The 20,120-nt window shown below is 43.8% G+C and overlaps 1 pseudogene; it reads left to right on the top strand.

Annotated features, from left to right (window-relative positions):
• Window positions 1-18,744: 18,744 nt before the first annotated feature.
• Window positions 18,745-19,594, top strand: LOC116643148 (annotated as a pseudogene).
• The last annotated feature ends 526 nt before the right edge of the window (window positions 19,595-20,120 follow it).

The following is a 20,120-nucleotide window of genomic DNA, read 5'->3' on the forward strand; positions in this document are numbered from 1 at the left end:
TAGGCTAATGTAGACCTTTACTTCCTTTTAGCCAACAAGAATGAGCAGCTGTAGCTGCCCTTCCTCATAGACAGATTGCTTCCTGCAAACATGGCATGATGATTGATTTCTCATTTAGCTTTGAAACTCCCTGCTTCTTCTCTGTGTCACCCCTGATCCTCAGAGCTTGTTCTAAATCAGGAATTATTTGTTTTGTCCATCTGGATATATCATCTACTTTACAGCATCTGGGCTTTGCTCCTTTTGCTGAGATTTGTAGTCATAGGCATTCTCTTGCAGCATCTTCCTACACCCCTGTTTGATGTTCTCTGCATTTGGCACTTCCTCCTCATATTTTGTATTTGGGGCTATGTATGTCTTCTAGTTTCATCAAAGATGTGGTCTGATTTGTATTTCCTATTGTCTTTGTTTTGGAGTGAGCTGGACCCATGCTGAACCCATGCTCAGGCCAGGAAGGCTCATTGTAGTGTAAGCACCTGTCAGCTAGCTTTTTTGATTGTGATGTAAGTGCCTGACATTAAGCTTTTGATTGCTGATTGCATCTGCTTCAAAGATAGCCCTCTTGAATAAACACATTGCCAGCTACTCAACTAGATAAAGAGCCAGGCTGCCCCACCCAGGAAGTTCCTTTTTTGTTAGAAAGCTCTGGTCAACTGACCGCTTGCTTTTCCCTTCTACTGCTATAATTCCTGCTCTTAGGCTTTACATTCACCAATAAAGAGTGAATCCACAAAATCCTAGGCACCCTGCCCACAACCCCAATAAGAGCAGAACCCCAACTTTCTCCCTACGCCGCCCTCCCTCATTCCACCCTCGCTGTGTGGCTCTGGGTGTGTCGAGTACTCTCTAGGATTTGTGAGTAACAAACGCTGTTTTTTTAAGTTCCCTGATGATGGTTGTTGCTGAAGGCATCTTGCCAGCATAATAACAACCACAAGAGCTGGTCCAAAAGGGGAAAGGCCTATGGGCATTTGCTTTGGGTCCAGGTGAGCATCTCCAGGCATTTGTAGCTGAAAGCACCTCTAACTATAGGCTGAGACTGGGACAAACCACTTTTGTAACTCAGTTGGGGTTATTAAATAGTATGACATTTGCAGTTTTTGTAGTAAAAAATCATGGAAGACCAGCAATTTCATTATGGCTCAACCTATTATTATAGAAAGAGTTTATATTCATTGCAGAAAACTTAATGCTCTCTCTGCTGAACACAAGGGGCAGAGTAGCTCCTTTGGGCAAGTTCCTGTCTTGCCTGGGTGCCCTACCATCAGGAGGACTGTCATGACAGTCTCTCATTTGAAATCCCAGGCTTTGCTCTACTTGGCATGAAGCAGAGGGAAGGACAAAAATTGTAATTTTTCAGTCCTAAGCAACTGTGTTGACACCATGGTTTATATTTTCTTTAATTTCTTTCAAGACCAACTGTAAGATCTTTATAGAGAGCATGTACATTATTTGTTTCCAAATGGCAGCATTCCCTAAGTTACAGTGTGCTCCTCACTAGAAATAGTTAAATAACAAATGCTGGAATCCTGCATGGGGTGACAAGTAAACTTTTTTCATGGTGTGACCCAAGAAATAGCAATACAGCAAATGACTTCTACGGGGTGCCGTTTGTTTGTTTGTTTTGGCCAGCATCCTGTCTAGCAGTTTTCTTCCACCAGCTCACATCCAGGGGAAATGCTTTTAGTGCTGTGGTACCAGTAAGATGACGTTTCCGAGCCACACAGCAAATGATGTTCCAGCAGAGGTTGTATATTCTGTTCAGCAGCTAGAAACGACTGCAATAAATATAATTGAATAAATGCAGTTAATTACTCTGTCCTTGAACAAATGGCCTCTTAGTTTTCTTGACCCTGATCACTTTAAGACCTTAAAAAGGTCTCTTAATTGGGGACAGTGACTAAGGAAAAGTGACATCAACTTTCGTCCCGCACTCCCATTTCAGAGTTTACCTCCCCTCTGCCCCAACTCAAGTCTGCTGTCCCTGAGTTTGTTATATTGGGGATGTAGCAGCATGGGGTGTGCTCCATCTATAGCCCCTCAGCATCACTGTTCCTGATGTCTTGCTTCTTACTGCAAGACCTGCACCTCCCTGTGTCGGGCTTTCTCTGGCTCCCAGGAGCGTGCTTGGCCCTTACACGGGGCAGACCAGAAATGCTGGAAAGTTAACATTTCTGGGAGCAGCCTGCAATCAGTGACAGATGGGAGCTGGTGGATAAATACCCCGGAGTCCTTGCCCCTGAGGAGGGCACACCCTGAGGTGAGTTCTGTGAGTTTCCCAGAGTTCCCCAGTTCCCCAGTAGGATTTAGCCCTTCCTGCTCATTAACATATCTTAGCTTCCTTTCCTTCTCTTTCTCATCTCTCCAATCCCTTATGGTGTTTCCTGGGATTACTTCCCAAATTCCTTGTACTCAATCTTTGACTCAGCCTCTCCCTATGGGAAATTATTTCACAGTCAGAAGTCTGAAATCAGGGGTTGGTTGCCTCTTGAGGGGTCTGAGGGAGAAGTTCTTCCATGCTTCTCTCCAAGCTGCTGGTCGTTGCCAGCAATCCCTGGCATCCCTTGGATTGTAGGTGCTTCATTCCATTCATGCCATTTTCACATGGCATTCCCCCCCCTGGGGTCTGTGTGTCTTCTCCTCTTCTTATAAAGACACCAATCATACTGGATTATGGCCAATCCTAGTCCAGAATGAACTCATTTTAATTTGATGACACCTGCAAAGACCTTATTTCCAAATAAGGTCACATTCACAGGCACTGGGAGTTAGAGATCCAGCATATTTTTGAGGGGCTGCAATTCTGTCTGCAACATTGGGAGACCATGTAAAAGACTAACCTGAGATGGGTGTTCTCCAGGATGATGCTTGGCCTTTTCAAGACCTGCTTCTCCTCATTGCTTCTAGACCAATCACTAGGAAGGATTACCTCTCAGCATGGCCCAAGTAGGGGCAGACTTTCTCTGTTATGCAAAGCAAAGGATTATTCATCAAGGGAGCTACAGGACAGGGTTCATACATAGCAGCAAGGACAAAAAGATTAAGTTTGGGAATTGGTCTTGAGGGTTTGGACCATAAGGCTGATATGGGACAATATTTGACATGGTGCAGAATTTAATAAATTGGGAAGAGTATGTTGGAGCCAGTCTCCATATGCTGATGGGATGGGCCCTTGAAGTGTGGAAACTATACCAGCATCCAGTAAATGAGGTGGACATGCTGGAACTGCCTTCACAGGTATTGAAGAAAGGGGTCAAGAGAGTCGCATCTGTTAAAATAATAACCCTAATGTGGAAATAGAACCAGATAATTAAAGAATGAGACAATTTGGGCAAAACCAGTCAGAGACCTTTCTCTTTATTTCACTAAAGTTTCCCTCAATTCATTATTGTGGAGGATTAGAATTAGTACCAAAGACATATTGTAATTAGAGCTGTGTATTCCTTAAAACTCTCTTTATAGAATCAGAAAAACTGCACTGTATGCCCCTGCTGGTGGGGAATCTATGTCATGGCACTGAGATCCTCAAACTATTTTTATTTTTATTTTTTTATTTTATTAAAAAAATTTTTTTTTCTCCAACTCTTTATAGAGGATTTAGAGTCAGAGGAGTTTTGCAAAGTTCTCCCAGCCCCCTTACCACCTGAAATGTGAGGTGATCTCTCTTAGCTACCATCTTGGGATCAGGAGAGATGTCTCTACTATCTACCTGTGCACCATGGACTCCTAGTAGAGACCTGTGGGCAGGAGATGCCAGGTCAATCAAATGTCCAGCTTCTTGGGCTCACAGCCACAAAATCCACTTTCCATGCACACATTTCCCTACATTTTCAAGTGCCTTTCAGCTTCCCCCTAAGCCCTGAATTGAAAGCAGCTGCTTGGCTTTTATCAGACATGCAGATGCATTTATTAAAAACTTTATTCTGACCTCTACTAAGTGTTGGATTTATAATTTACTATAGAGAATCCTATTCTGCAGGAATAAAGGAACAGGAGATCATAATCTGCTTTTCAGTTGTGACATGGGAGCTTCAGTTACCGCACATGTGGCAGTTGTTGTAGAGGGAAAATTAGTCCCTGCTGTGGGAGGAAGGAGGTTGCTGCCTATAACAGCTGAACCACCGGGCCTGGGAAATGCAGCGACAACTTAATTGAACAATTGGTTCAGCAACTGATAGAGTTTTACATTTTCTCAGCAAGACCATCAATTACCATAAAAACAGAACATACCGTGTTTCTCGAATCTGAAGCAATACATAGCAATTAGGGGATGGGATCTATTGTGCGCGGAGCTCAAAGGAAGATGAAACACAAATTCTGACGGACTTTATGGCAACTCAGTTCATCTTCTTGCAAGAATCCTCCTTGCGGAAATTGATCACTGCTTGCTTATTGCTTTTCTGTGCCATCTAGAGAATTTGAGGCAATGCCTTTGACCCTGATACCCTCTTGCCCAGTTCCCCTTGTTCAGCTTGCCACGCTTATTCTTGACTAGGTGAACTGCCACACGGAGGCTGCTAACCAAAGCCTCAGGCAAGATGCTGCCTGCGGAGCTCGCAGGATGAGCAGGTTGGTGCACTGAGCAGCAGGCAGTGAGAGACCAATGGCAATGCAATCTCAATAGTTTCTAAGTTGTCTGGAAGGGCCAGCACTCTCGCACCTGCCGCCGGCAGCTCAGTGAACATTTAGCATGTAACTCACCCATCAACTAAAATTTATACTAAATGTACATAATTATGTAGATTATGATGAAGGAGGCTGAACACATAACCTTAAAAAGTAGCTCCTTATGGAAGGAGCTACAGGAGGCTGTTTCGAGATAAGCAGATGTATGGCTCTTTGTTACCGTCATGATGACAGAACAGAATCTTACCCAGTGCTTATGTTTGTATCCTCACGGCCACTCAAATAATGATAGCCAACATTTATCAGATGCTTATTATGTACTTGGCACAGTCTGTTTTAGAAGTATTAATTTATTTAACTCTATGCCAAACCTGTAAGGTAGACACGATTATTATCCACATATCACAAATGAGAAACTAAAAGTGGTAAAACAACACACCTGAGGCCAAGCATCAGTAAATAGAGAAGCTGGGATCTGAACCCAACTCGCCAGCGCCAGGAGCTTGCGTGCATTCACTGCTACAACAAAGCAGCAACCTCCTAGGTGACAGCGGTCCCCTTTGATGCTTTTTCTGAAATGATTTGCTCATAGTATGGTAGCACTGAGCTCAAAATACCAAGGCTGTGGGGGGTAGTCCATCTGAGTTAGTCATTCTCTTCCACAACCTTCGATTGCACCGTTAAGGCTGGTTATCTGCTTACTGTAAGGGCCACAGCGAGAGGGTGAGTGAGGGTGGTTCAGAATGGCTCCATTTCCATTACTAGAAAAATGACTCAAATTGTATGCTCAGTGAGAGTAGGTAGGGTCAACTTTAACTTTGTATAGATCTCCTAATTCTCAAATTCAACAGCTAAATGGAAACTTTCACCTCTGTTCCTTCCATTTAATGGGAAGAGGTTGAAATCATAAAGGATCCGATGTGCGATGAGAAAGGCATGTGAAACAAATAACTCCTAATTGAGAGAAGGCCTATCCCCTATTGGCTCAAGTGGAGAAAACAGCGAGACTGGATGAGGAGGCTAATAAAATTCCAGGTATTAGGGTCTTAAGGGATTACGATGCAATACTCTCTTTTCCCCTACTCCAGTTCCCAATCGGGTGAAGGATCAAAGCAAGAGAAAGGCAGATGCCAGGAGCCACCCTTGCGTTAGACAAGCATTTTTAGCTAGCCAATGGAACAGCAGCACAGATGCACGTCCCCTGTGTGTACAGGCTCCTTACCGTGCTCTGAGGAGAGCGGCCCTAAAGACACCTGTCTGCAGCCCAGCGGGCTCTGGATGAGAACGCAGGAAGGGTTGAGTGGAGCATGCCCAGTTCACTTTTCCAAACCCACCAGTCACAGCATGCACTTCTTCTCCAGGGTGTGGGGAGGGAGGGAGGAGCAGGATGAGTGACCAGCAGCGCTAGCGTAGCTGCTGTTCTTCTCAGTGGGCCCAAAAGGAGATGAGGAGGGGACAACCAGCGGTGATCTTTGCTAACCCTGGTCAAGTTTTGCATATATGGTAACAAATACAATCAAATCGTAGGGGCATGATTACAGATAGAGTAAGACTATAACACAAGAATATATAACAGCCACAAACATCGGAGGGCTGGCAGGCCTCCTGATGTCCTCCCCAGTGGGGTCTAGCAATGATGCTATGAGCATTACATAAAAAGTTATGTTAGTAGAGGGGAAGATGCAATGGTCCAAAACTATTGCTTTCCAAGAGGAAAATAATATTTCACTTTTTCCCTCCTTTCTAACTGTTGGAATCTGTGGAGGTACAAGTGGGAGATTTTGAAATAAGATCATGTACCAAATACCCAGTGGAGGACAAGCCATTAAAAAAGAATGTTCCCCTGGGCTCCTGGGTGGCTCGGTCGTTAAGCGTCTGCCTTCGGCTCAGGTCATGATCCCAGGGTTCTGGGATTGAGCCCCGCATTGGGCTCCCTGCTCGGTGGGAAGCCTGCTTCTCCTTCTCCCACTCCCCCTGCTTGTGTTCCCTCTCTCACTGTCTCTCTCTCTGTCAAACAAATAAACAAAATCTTTAAAAAAATGTTCCCATGGGTCTTAGTTGGACTAGAGTTGATTGGCCAATTTAGATCCTCAGGAAGCTGCCCCAAGAAGGTATTTGGATTCTTCTGCTTTGTGCATGAGGTAGAGGATAGACCCAGATTCGTTACCTGGGGAATTTGGGGTTCCTTGTGAAAATACTGGCTCAGTTTTGTAATTGTTAGTTCTAATGTTTTAAATACTTATTTCCCAAAAACTCTGTAATCTTGTCTGTAGATATTTTAGCTAATTCCTAGGGGTGGTATAGAAGAGCTAGTGGTGAGAATTGACATATTGCCCAAGACCAACTGTCTAGAGAATACAGGTATACTGAAATTAACATGGTTCCTGACAAACTATGGCAGATCCATATGATGTTTTGTTGATCACACAGAGCTGGGCTTAGAACTACCAGGGTGAGCACGGCTAAGAGAAGAAAGTACAGTCATAGCCTAACCCCTCTGTGCTCCAGGTTCCTGTTTACAAAATAAATGCCTATGTCTACAGGTGTCTGATGTTGCTTGGAAGAAGGAAAATACTGTAAAGAGAGGCTTCCCTAAGGCAGCATAGAAAAAGACTTTATAAATTTTATTTTTAAAGATTTATTTGAGAGAGAGAGAGAGAAAGGGAGAGAGCGAGCACCAGCACATGAGCCAGGGGAGGGGCAGAGGGAGAAAGAATCTCAAGCAGACTCTGCTCAGTGTTGAGCCCGACTTGGGGCTCGATCTCCTGACCCTGAGATCGTGACCTGAGCTGAAATCAAGAGTCAGATGCTTAACTGACCGAGCCACCCAGGTATCCAAAGACTTTATAAATTTTAAATGCTAATTTAAAAAATTTGGTTTTGGACACTTCTTTGGGGGTGATTATTTCTTTTTGAATGTCTTATCTTAATGCTCTAGATGTGTCTTCTTACTTAGGCCCTCCTTTTCGGCCTTATGTAAGGATACCAATAATTGCCCTCCTCCACATCTTTCTTTCCTCACCTCAAGAAACCATACAAACTTTGTCATATAAAGTTGTGGTTAGTAATTCCCCAGTGAGCTAGGCAGGTTCCTATTCCTTATTATTACCAAGAGTGTTTCTTAGAGAGATTGTCTACATTGTCATATATTGCTTCTTGTTTGGATTTGTGGGCATAGACGTACACATTACACCAGCCCTCCCTTCTACTCATCATTTTCCTTTTGGGGGAGTTAGAGGAATAGTGCACATTGCAAAAAGAGAACTTCCGTGTTGCAGTCTCCTGCTCACAGCATGAAATCTGCCAGAATAGGAAATGCAGCAGCCCGGCTCATGTGGTCCAAGGTATGGGAGGAGGCTCACCACAGCTATCCAGCTTGGTCCTGAGACCCTGATACGCAGAGCTCTCCAGCTAAGAGACTGGGCATTTTCATTACATTAGCCCTTAGGTTTATGCAGATATGTTCTTAATCTCATTTTGAGTAATAATAATTTTTAAAATGTTGGATTTACAAAAAATGTAAAATTGTTTTTCCTTATTTTATTGGATCCTCTCAATGACTCTAGGACATATTTATCACCATTTTATGGGGCTGGAGGCAGGGAGGAATAGTGTTTCAAAGAAACTAATCCAAAAACCATATAAGCCGTGAGTGAGGAAACCAGGACTATAATTCAGGTTTTCTGATTCCAAATTCTGCCACCATTTTATGAAAGCCACCTCCTCCCTTACCATGATGATTTTAAGTAAACTGAAATGTTAGGCCATGTTCAATTTCTAAGAATGGATAATGGATACTTTTTTTTTTTTTTTGACTAAGTAGGCTCAACATGGGGCTTGAACTCAAGAACCTGAGATCAAGACCCGAGCAGAGATCAAGAGTTGGACACATAACTGACTGAGCCAGGCACCCTGATAATGGATACTTTTTGAGCACATACTATGTTCCAGGTGTTATGCTCAATTATTTTACTGAGTCCCCACACAAACCCTGTGAGCCATGCACCATCATCATCCCCATTTTTCAGATGAAGAGGTAAATAACCAAAGTCACATGGCTTGTAAATGGCAGAGCTGGAATTTAGACCCCAGTCTTGGACTCTGAAGCTCAAGCTCTTAATTATGGCATTATGTTGCCTCCCTAAGATCTGGCTTAATCTTGATGACATTGAGAGTCACCTTTGTAGCCGTAAGTGAGAAATTGGAGGGCGGAGTCCCCTAGGTGCCTGGAAAACACAGTAATGGATCCTTGAAGAAGTGGAGAGCGGGCAAGGCTCTCTCACGCACATGTAATCTGATCTGCTGATGCAGGAAAGGATGTGATGTACTGTCCTGGGGCAAAGCCCGGGAGCGTGCAAAGACTTCTAGCTTTTACCGTTGGTTCTTTTAAAGGCAATTAGAAGACAGAAAGGCTGCTTAGGAAACTATAAACTCATGAGCTGATTTTAAAATGACCAAGGACAAGTTGCCATGTCTGAAAGTAGATAGAAAGTAATTCAACACCTCTTATTAGCTACTTCTTTGTATCTTTGTAGTGCTAGAGAAGATGACATTTAGTATTTTCTTTTTTTTTTTTTTTTTGAGGATTTAAAAATTTAAAGTATTGTCTTGGATTGTATTTTGTATCTGGGTGATTTTTTAAAAAAAAGTGAAGTTGCTTCTTTTCTCCCAGTATAGACTCATTATTATAGCAACAAAGAGCTTCAGCAGGAAGATATTTTCTTGCTGTCTCTTAGCAATGATGCTTGCTGTGGGAAAATTTCTAGGGAGCCTCAATTACAGTGAACCTGGCAAAAACATATGATTTACAATTTTTTTTTTTACCAACTTGGAAATGTTGAGAAAGTGCAAATCCCACACATATTGGTTCAGTCTGGCCTCTGCTCTGAACTCTGCCTTGGGTTCCTGACATTAGCATGTCGTGATGCACCTGTTTGATCAAAATTGGTGTTGTAGTTATGTCTTGGAGTGTCAAAGAAGGTAGGGGAAGCATTTTGCTTTAGAAAATTATGAAATACAAATTTTCATTGTAGGTTGACTGTGTGATTTATTGTGCAAGCCAGGATGCTTTTGCGAGAGAGAGGGCACTATGCTTAGTTCCACCAGGACAACAGCCTAGATCACGACTGTCCCAGAGAAATGGGGCATATGGTCACCCAGCTTTCCATGTAAGAAAGAGGTTCTTTAAGCCAAATACCATTTGTTGTCATGGATTACTTGCCCCGCCTGCCCCGTGGTTTTTGTTTTTTCAGAAGAGCCACACAGTTATCTAGGGATCATCTGGATACAGACGGAACCCTCACTGTTCTTCCACCCTGACATCCTTGCCAGGCCATCCCGGCTGCGCAGTCTGCTTCTTTGACGCGCACCGCGGAGGAGTAGCCGTCACCCTGAGTGTGCTGCCTGAAGAGCCAGAGCCGGGGGGGCAGCACGCTGCACCAGCTCAGGGAAGTCAGAAGTCACAGCCTCAACCCGTGGTGCTGTTCCTTTAGAGATGTGCAGATGTAAAGACATTATTTTCCTTCTGTGAACCTCAGTTTTCCATTCTGTGGAATGGGAATAATGATAACACTTAAGCTGTCTTTGGGGTTTGTTGTGAAGACCAATAAGTAGAAGTGCATGGTAAGCAATAGTACTATACAAATGTTGGTTATTAATTTAGTGTTGCTTTTGCTATTAACTAGCTGAGGAACATAGGGCAAGCTATTTCACCTTTCCATACCTCCTTTTTCTTTATCTGTGGAGAGAGGAGAATTATATCTATTTCTCCAAAGGATTGATTAAATATATAGAGTACTTCAAATAAACATGAATTAGCTTCTCTTTAAACTGCACTGTTTCTGGAACTTTGTACCTGAGTGGTAAGTGAACTCTTCTTCTCAGTCTAGTTGTCAAGGAGATGAGCTCTTACTGTCTTAAATGTCTCGCTTCAGGCAAAGGAACTCCAGTAAACTGTGCGGACCACTCTGGAGGCTCCAAGGCAGGAGTGTGGATGCTGTCTGGTGCAGGAGGATTCAGGGGACAGGCTCAGGAGTGGCAGACTGTGAGCCTGCCAAGAAACAGCACAGGGAGCGCCTTCCCTCACACTGCTAAAAATACTGCCGGGAAAGTAATTTCTCTGGTCCTATTTTAGAAATCAGAGACAGATCCACCATATTCATATTTGGATCCTGGTCAGCCTTCTGGTTTGAGTTTTAAATTTCAGGAGAGAAGGAGAGTTAAAAACAATCTGTGTAGTTTCAGAGTCAAAATTTGAAAATACTGTTAAAGAAGATATGTGTTGGACATTATTTACGTAATTACTAGCAATTTTTAAAAAAGATTTTATTTATTTATTTGAGAGAGTACAAGCTAGGGGCGGGGGGAGGGACAGAGGGAGAAGCAGACTCCCCACTGAGCAGGGAGCCCGATGCGGGGCTTGATCCCAGGACCTTGAGATCATCACCTGAGCCAAAGGCAGACACTTAACCAACTGAGCCACCCAGGCACCCCTTTATTAGCAGTTTTTTTTTAAAGGTTTTATTAGAGATATTCAAGATGCATTAGTGACAAAATCCTTTTAGTTATGTACTTATGTAAGTCATTGATTATATAGATATCTAAATTTATTTTTTACTTTAGATTTATAGGGGTGCCTGGCTGGCGCAGTCAGTGAAGCATGTGACTCTCAATCTTAGGCTTGTGAGTTTGAGCCCCATGTTGGGTGTAGAGATTACTTAAAAAAAAAATCTTTAAAAGATATGTTTATAAAAGGACATTTTCCTCTTTGTCTTCCTTTTCTTCTTAATTATCCCTTCCCTTCTTCTTTTCTACCTTTCCTCTTCTGAAACCTTCCTTCCATCCCTTTCTTCTCCCACCTTCTTCCTTTCTCTCAGTGACCATTTGACACTGAGATAGGAACCCTCTCTGTCCATGTATGGCAGTTTGTGTATCTCTGATGAATTCGGTCTGTCTTTGCTTCAGTCTTTTACCATGCCTCTCTCCACTCACTCTCTTTCACAAACATTTACTGCCTAGCTACTTGTGTATAACACCGTATCAGGCCCTATGAGAGGGCTGGGGAAAACACAAAGATGAATAGCACATGATTCTCCCTCTCAAAGGATCCTACAGTGTAGTGGGAAAGACATTAAGTTTGAAACCAAAACAGCAAGGAAATGCATGGGCAGAATGGGGGGAACATCAAGTGTGGAAGCAGGTCACTTTACCAAAAATCAACTTGCCAAAATCATTTTACCAAACAACCAATGTGCTGAAAGGCCAATTCACTGAAAATCCATTTGTCATTGGCCCAGAGCTGCTGAGTATTTCTCAGCAGAAATAATTCACCCTAAGGTTCCACAAGAACAACCTTGGTATTAGGAGAGGGGCCACTTTTAAGTTGTGGACTAGAGACATAGCTATGGTTGAAAGTCCTCTTGAATCTGGCCAAGGGAGAGCATTTTGTATACAAAGTTGCAATAATCAGAAGCATGTTTCGCTTCAGTAACAAGGATTACTTGTCATCTTACTCTTGACATATCAGTCATGGTTTGAGCAGGAAACAGATGACACCCACAAACTTGGGAATCTGAAGATAGTCTAGTAAAGAGACATTTTTTTAAGGCATGGACAGGATTAGAGAAACCCACAAGGAATAGTGCAGTGCCCTGGGGGTGGCTGTTAGCAAGGGGACGGAGTCATGGTCACTGGAAGCTAGGAAGGGTAGCTCTGTGGATGGGGCCCCCCAACTGGAGAAGGGGTCTGTTGCGGTCACGGCTCACTTCTCATCTCTTACAGATGCCTCTCAGGGGCCAGACCCAACTGTAAAGCGAGGAAAAGAATTCCTAGAGATAAAGGTGGAGGCAGCAGGGGTCGGCGGTGGGGGGCGGGTGGGGGAATGGATTGAGAGGGCATATCCACTTACAAATCAATAATCTGGCACCAAATTACTATTTTGTTAAGCCAAGGAAGAATATGTTTGTCATTTCAGAATTAAACCTCAATGTCAACTACCAAAGTTCCTCAGTAGTACCACATTTATTGATTAAGCGTTGAAATGCACAATAGGGTGCTGGGACAATTGTTCTTAGCAAGAGAAATTGCAGTAATTCACTGTGTAGGTGGATATGGCAAACAGTTTTTGAGTAGATCTCCGTTCAGAAAAAAGTCATTTGAGTGAAAATCTCTAGTATGCTTAATGCAAGGCCTTTTTGAAGGGTGTAACAGAATCTTTCGTTTGGCTTAACAAGGCAGCTTTGTAGAGCTCTCGGAGTTTGGTGGCCCAGTTTGCATTAGGTGCCCTAGACTCAGCACAAGGCCCAAGGGGTTTGGGAGAAGGCTGGGGCACACGGTGGCTGAGGCTGGAGGCCTACTGGCTTGATTCTGCTTTGGAGAACGGTGCTTTAGCATGTGAGTCTGAAGTAAGAGAGCTGGTTGTAAAGCAAGGTTATAGGGAGCTAACTCAGAACATCACTTCAGCAGTAAACCATGTGGGCACCGGACTGTGCAGGACTAGTGTTCAGCAGGGACATCATGTGGCAGGGAGAAGCATGGTACAAGTGGGAACTACCACTTTCTATTTAACTCACTTCCTGTGTATTAAATAAATCCCTGAAATTCTTAGGAATCTCAGAGAGGAGGGAGATTTTAGAGTTCCTGGAAAAAAAAAAAAGCTAGATGGGGCTTTGAGAGGTTAATTAGACTAATAAATGACATGATTTGATTTGTATCTCAAGTTGGTCAAGTAGATCATGCTTACTATAAGAAACTATCCAATGAACAAAAGTCTGTTCACTCCTGACTAGATGTTCCAAGTGTCTTTTTTAGGCAGAGGCAGGAGCAGTGGTTAAAGTGGGAGGAAGAAGAATAAGATTAATTTGTACTACCTGTATTTTCTCTGTGTACATGGCCTTCATCCCAACACTGCCACAGCTTTGATTTAGAAGGTACAGGGATGAGGGCCAAGGCAAATATCCTGGGGTAATCTGTGGATATAAAAGGTGCCCAAATGAATTTGGGACTTTTGAGGAAATTCCTTGAAATTCTATTGTATTTCCTTTTAATCTCTCTCATACAACTTTGAGCCTGGAAAGGAGATTTGGAGAAAGGTGCTAGATTTTCTGTGTGTTTAAGAGAGAATATTGCAAGTGTAACTAGTTTATTGATCAGTATGAACTTGGTAGGGTATGTTTTTTTTCCCCCAGTAACTGACCCCAGCTGTTCAATGTTGGATCTCTGCTTCTCCCTAGTACCCAGCCCATAAAGATATCTTAAGCGGATTCAATAACTTACCCATCATTTTCAGTCATTTAAACTCAGGACAGCCTAATCTAATCTAAAGATGAATCTTCTAGGGCGCCTGGGTGGCTCAGTCGATTAAGTGTCTGCCTTCAGCTCAGGTCATGATCCCAGGGTCCTGGGATGGAGCCCCGAATCGGGCTCCCTGTTCAGTGGGGAGTCTGCTTCTCCCTCTCCCTCTCCCTCTGCTGCTCCCCCTCGCTAGTGCTCTCTCTGTCTCTCTCTCAAATAAATAAAATCTTAAAAAAAAAAAAAGATGAATCTTCTAGTCAGTATGAATCCCTGCCCACCCAGCCAGGCTTTGGATCAGGGGACTTGGAGAAGGGGGAGGGCTGGGTCCACGTTCTCATTTCTCCTCTGAATCGCATGTTGGAGGTGTGTGCACACGGGTGTGCGTGCACATGCATTCACAAGAGCCACTGGTCTGGTGCCAGGACTTCTGCTCCCTCTACTCTTTTCTAGGCTTTAGCTTCCCCCCCTATATTGGGGAAGAGAAACTGAGTGATGGCTGGGTTTGCCTTCCACAGCAAGAGCCTGTCTGAGGAGGGAGGCTGCCCTGGTTTTATTCTGGCTAAGTTGGCTTTCTTTGCTGCTGGTGTCTTCGGTCACTAGGCTGGTCTCTGCACAGTTACATCACATTCCATCCCCATCCAGTGCCGAGAGGCTGGCTGTGTCTCTCTTTGGTCCATGACAGTGGTCCACACCCTTAAGCATCTTTCCTGGTGGGAAATTCCTACATCTAGGGCCTTCAGGGCACACCTGTGGCTTGCGCTGCCTCAGTGTCCTTTGCACTTCTTCCTGTGGGGTCCCAGGAGCTGTTGAGGTTCTTTTCCTCACCCTTCGAAGGCTACAGGGATCTGGACTAGGGTGCAGGGCTGCCCCCATCTTCTTTCCAGGCTCATTACTGTCACCAGGATTCCATCTCATCATGTTGTTGCAGGTAACACCCCAAACCATTCATCTTTAGAAAGCTCTGGAAGAAAAGCAGGCTTTCCTTCCTAAGTTTAGGTGTGCTTCCAAATGCTCAGGGACTCATGTGAAGCTTTCTCAAATTTATCATGGTCTCCTTTGTTCTGATGGAAACATTAGGTCATCCTGCTGATTTTTCAGCGCAGCTAATGCCCACTCACTTCCCCTTCTTACAGGCACCCACAACTTTATAGATAATTTCACTGAATCCCCTTCCCTTGTCTTGGGGATGGAGGGGCTCAGGAGGCAGGGGAACAGTTTGAGATGAAGGGGATCTTTCCTCAGCATTCAGAAATGTCAGGGCAAATTGGAAGGAACTGAACCTCACAGAAAATAAATTATTTAAGGGAGGAGAGATTCAGGCAGGTGCTGGGCTGGTCATGTAGCGATGCCTCAGGCACTGAAGAAAAGGGACTATTTCAAGTATAGCCGGTTTCTGTCTTGCAGTCCCCTCACCCAGCCCCCAAAGGACTTGTGTCTGTATCCCTGGGTGGGGGTGGGGAGAGCTTTCCGAATAACAAAGAAAGGAGGAGCTGTTTCTACACAAACTCTCTTTGAAACATTGAGGGTACAAAGTTGCATTGTTTTGAGAGCCAGTCACAGAATGACAAAGGGGCCGAGCGGCATCTGCACCTGGGCCCTGGGTGTGGAGTGACTTGAATATTGGGAGCTTTGGCACTTCGGCAGCTCCTGCATTATCAGTGGTGCCTCGGGTTCTGGCAGTGGTCCCCAGTGCAACTGATTTCTTGAATCGCAGCAGGAGAGAAGGCCTCTCTAGTGACCAGGAGGGGCATCCAAAGCTTTGGAAGCCATGGGAAATGGTGCCCTGACCCTCAGGTGGGGGCAGAAGTAGCATCTAGTGTGAGCTATATTGGTTGATACAACGCAACAGCTTTGCTATGTAGGTGAGGAAAGCTAATTTTCCCTCTACCCTTCTGAGTTCTTAGCTGAGACCCCTGTAATAAAAGAGAGATTAACACGAGAAAAGTAAACTGAAGTTTACTAACATGTAATACCTCATGTATACATGGGAGAAAAGCAGGGAGAAATGAGTAACTTTTGAGGTGACTTGAATCCAGGATTAAAAACCATCTATTTTTTAAAATACATTTTTGCTATTTTTATTTTTTTCTTCCAGTTTTATTGAGGTATAATTGACATAAGCTGTATAAATTTAAGGTGTATGACATAATGACTTGACATATATACATTTCAAAATGATTACCACAATATAAATACCATCTTAATAGGGAAAGGGGACGGGGGATGTAGGCCTCTTAGAGGAGAGTAAATGATTTTTAGGAAAGATGAGTGGGCCCTTAGAAGAATAGATGGGAGGTATGATAGTTTGTGACAAAGTTTATGAGTGGTATCCACATTTAGTATCCTCTCTTGTGATAGGGGTCAATCTTTCCTAGTTGGTAAAACTCTGGGGGAGGGCATTCATGACAATTTAGTTCCTTCGGGGGGATCAGTCTTTACGACAAAGAAGGGGGAGTTCAGAGAAAGCCCCTTCTTGCATTTGCTGGTTTTCAAATTCCTGCAGCTCAAAATAATCACTTTACCAAAGCCACATATTTTGGGGTGGCATGTCTTGAACTTCTGTCATACTTTAGGGTGGCATATTCTTTATTCCTTCAGGTACATCACACCAGCGTTGATGCCAGGCCAGCAGGCACCCACAGAAGGGCCATCTCATGCCTGAGTGGGACACTCACATCACAAAAGCAGAGGACACCAATGCTGCCTGAGCAGGGGAAGGGGGAAATGTTTGTGATGAGTTGTTCCTGATAACTCCAAGATCCAGAAATAACTGGGGGGCAGAGGAAATTTTCAGGGAACTGGAGTTTCCAAAATGTAGTGTGCTGTTAAGTGGGTCACATGTATAGGTAAAGGTGGTTGACAGCGGAGTTAGCACCACACATGAGAATAGGTATTTACGTGTGTGTGTGTGTGTGTGTGTGTGTATGTGTACACACACACACATATGGCTATGCTTATAATTTATCAAGGGAAGAGGAGACAGGATGGGGTAGGAAAAAAGAGTTTCTGAAAGGAGAAGCTCTAGAGATTTATCATAGATAAATAACCCAATGGACAATGGTGTAATGGGTGACACTATTGGTAGAAATTCAACATCTAAAACGTTTTCTGAGGTTATATATAGCATTGCTCTTATTGGCGACTTTTCAGTGAGGCATACTTTCTTAAGGCAGGGAATCAACACCCTCTTTTTTACCTGGCTTTGTGCATTTGGCTCGGTAAACTTGAACACCAAAATGAAGTGACAGATCCAGAATTCATAGCTTTGGAATGATGTCCTCTTCAACTCTATAGAGGTACCTGCTGCCGAAGTCATAGCCTGGAGTTTATGCTGGCTCACAGTGATCCAATGCAACTGAAAAAACAGAACTGGTTTGCATGGGGGAAAAGTATTGAAGAGTCTTGTAAATACTGTCACATAGTATCTGAGGAATTTGGGAGCAATTATATGATGCCAGGAAGAGGGGCTAAACATGCAAATTGAAAATAGCTTGGAAACCTAGGAGGAAGGATGGTGACACTTAGACACAGATGTGATAAAACTTCCTCCACAATTACATTTTCTTAGAACTACTGGGAAAAAATTGTAGATATTTTTAAAATAAAATTTAAACAGGAATAAATGAAATAAGAAAATACTAGTTTTGAGCATTCCTGAAAAAAACTTGTCCATGGGTATGGGCTAACAGGATGGTAGAAAAAAAGCAGATGTGAAGATAAATTTCAAATTTGAAGTTCCTTTAATTTGACAATAATATCAAAAAGCCATGGTAAAAAAGCAAATCAGTTGCTGACTTGGGAGATCAGATTTGGATTAAGAAAAAGTTTTTTCTTAAAAAAAAAAATGTTTTCTATATCCTTCCCTGGTAATGAAGGTCTTAGAAGCACTTTAGAAAAAGCCCACATGGGTACTATTCACTACGTTGAAGTAATTTTTCTGCTTGTCTCAACAGAGAATCTGCTGGTCTCTCCTCTGTTTTGTTTTCCCACTTGTGTTCACTCATGAAGTCAAAAACACTTCCCCATAGCATCTCAGGTCATCTGGTTCCTCTTCCCCAGATTCTACCACAGCCAGACTTGGGGCTCCAGTCCTCACTGTCTCCGCTTCCCACCACCAGGAGCATCTTAGTTTTTGTTCTGTCTCTACTCCATGTTTTCCTCATCCTGGTCCTTTCTGTTCCTTGCTGCTAGGTTTATCTCTGCCTGGGGAACCATTCATGGCACTCCTCTGCTCATAAACCTAGAGTGGCCCCTTCTATCCATGGAAAGAAACCCAAACTCTTTGATCAAGAATGTAAGGTTCTGGGGCGCCTGGGTGGCTCAGTCGGTTAAGCATCTGCCTTTGGATCAGGTCATGATCCCAATGTCCTGGGATCGAGCCCCACATCAGGCTCCCTGCTCAGCTGGGAGTCTGCTTCTCCCTCTCCCTCTCCTGCTCCCCCTGCTTGTGCTTGTGCACGTGCACTCTCTCTCTCTGTCAAATAAATAAATAAAATCTTTGTATTTTATTTTATTTTATTTTAAAGATTTTATTTATTTGAGAGAGAGAGAGAATGAGAGAGAGAGCATGAGAGGGGGGAGGGTCAGAGGGAGAAGCAGACTCCCTGCCGAGCAGGGAGCCCGACGTGGGACTCGATTCCAGGACTCCAGGATCATGACCCGAGCCGAAGGCAGTTGCTCAACCAACTGAGCCACCCAGGCACCCAAATAAATAAAATCTTAAAAAAAAAAAAAGAATGTAAGGTTCCCCCTTTCCGAACTACACAGGGAGGGTTCCATGTGGTGGTGTTCTGTATTCCTGTCATAACTTAAAGGAAAACTTTCATAATGTCAAGAGCCCATGATGTCCTGCAAATGAAGGAGGAGGATGTCCTCAAATTCCTTGCAGCAGGATCTCATGTAGGTGGCACCAACCTTGACTTCCAAACAGAACAGTGCATCTACAAAAGGAAATGCGATGGCATCTATATCATAAATCTGAAAAGAACCTGGGAGAAGCTTCTGCTGGCAGCTTGTACCATTGTTGCCATTGAAAACCTGGCTCCTGTCAATGTCATATCATCCAGGGATACTGGAGCCGCTTCTCTTGCTGGCTGCTTCGTTCCTGTAGACTTCACTAACTAGATCCAGGCAGCCTCTGAGAGCTGAGACTTCTGGTGGTTTCTGATCCCAGGGCTGCCCACCAGCCTGTCACAGAGGCATCGTATGTTAACCTGCCTACCATTGCTCTGTGTAACACAGACTCTCCTCTGTGCTATTTGGACATTGCCATCCCTTGCAACAACAAGGGAGTTCACTCAGTGGTCTGATGTGGTGGATGCTAGCTGGGGAAGTTTTGTGCATGCGTGGCACCATTTCCCGTGAACACCCATGGGAGGTCATGCCTGATCTTTACTTCTACAGAGATCCTGAAGAGATTGAAAAAGAAGGGCAGGCTGCTGCTGGAAAGGCTGTGACCCAGGAAGGATTTCCGGGTGAATGGACGGCTCCAGCTCTTGAGTTCACCGCTACTCAGCCTGAAGTCACAGAATGGTGTGAAGGCATGCAGGTGCCCTTGGTGCCCATTCAGCAGTTCCCTACTGAAGACTGGAGCGCCCAGCTGGCCACTGAAGACCGGTCTGCAGCTCTCACTGCTCAGGCCACTGAAGGGGTAGGAACAACCACTGAGTGGTCTTAAGCTGCTTTTCCACAAAGGCAAGCAAAATGGAAATAAGGCTGATGGAAAATAAATAGTTTCTAAAAGTTAAAAAAAAAAAAAAAAAGAATGTAAGGTCCCCTATAGTTCCTTTAAGAACTTAAAGACCCATAAGATTCCTTTTCAGCCTCTTATCCCACTGTCTTTCTTCACTCAGGTTTAGCTCTGGCCCAAACCCACCCATTTCTATGATATGCTGGCTTGAAACTTTTCCTGATGGTCACCAGATAGAAGAAAACTCTACTTCTGAATTCTCACAGAACTTTCCTCATGTCTCTCTTCTATTATGGCCTTAGCCACATTTTATGTTGTTTTATAATTTTTAAGGAATGTGTTTGATCTCCACTAGATAGCATCTGAGTGTGTCTGTCCTCTTTGTATCCCGTTCATTCATGCTTTGGACAGAGAGGTTCTTGAATAAATGTTTTACACCAATTAATTCTGCTGGGTGCAGCTGGGAATATTAGACCAAAAGTAGGTTCACTGCTCTAACTCTGTGATAGAATTA

The sequence above is a fragment of the Phoca vitulina genome, unplaced genomic scaffold (assembly GCF_004348235.1).
Source record: "Phoca vitulina isolate PV1807 unplaced genomic scaffold, GSC_HSeal_1.0 scaffold25, whole genome shotgun sequence".
NCBI classification, from domain to species: Eukaryota; Metazoa; Chordata; class Mammalia; order Carnivora; family Phocidae; genus Phoca; species Phoca vitulina.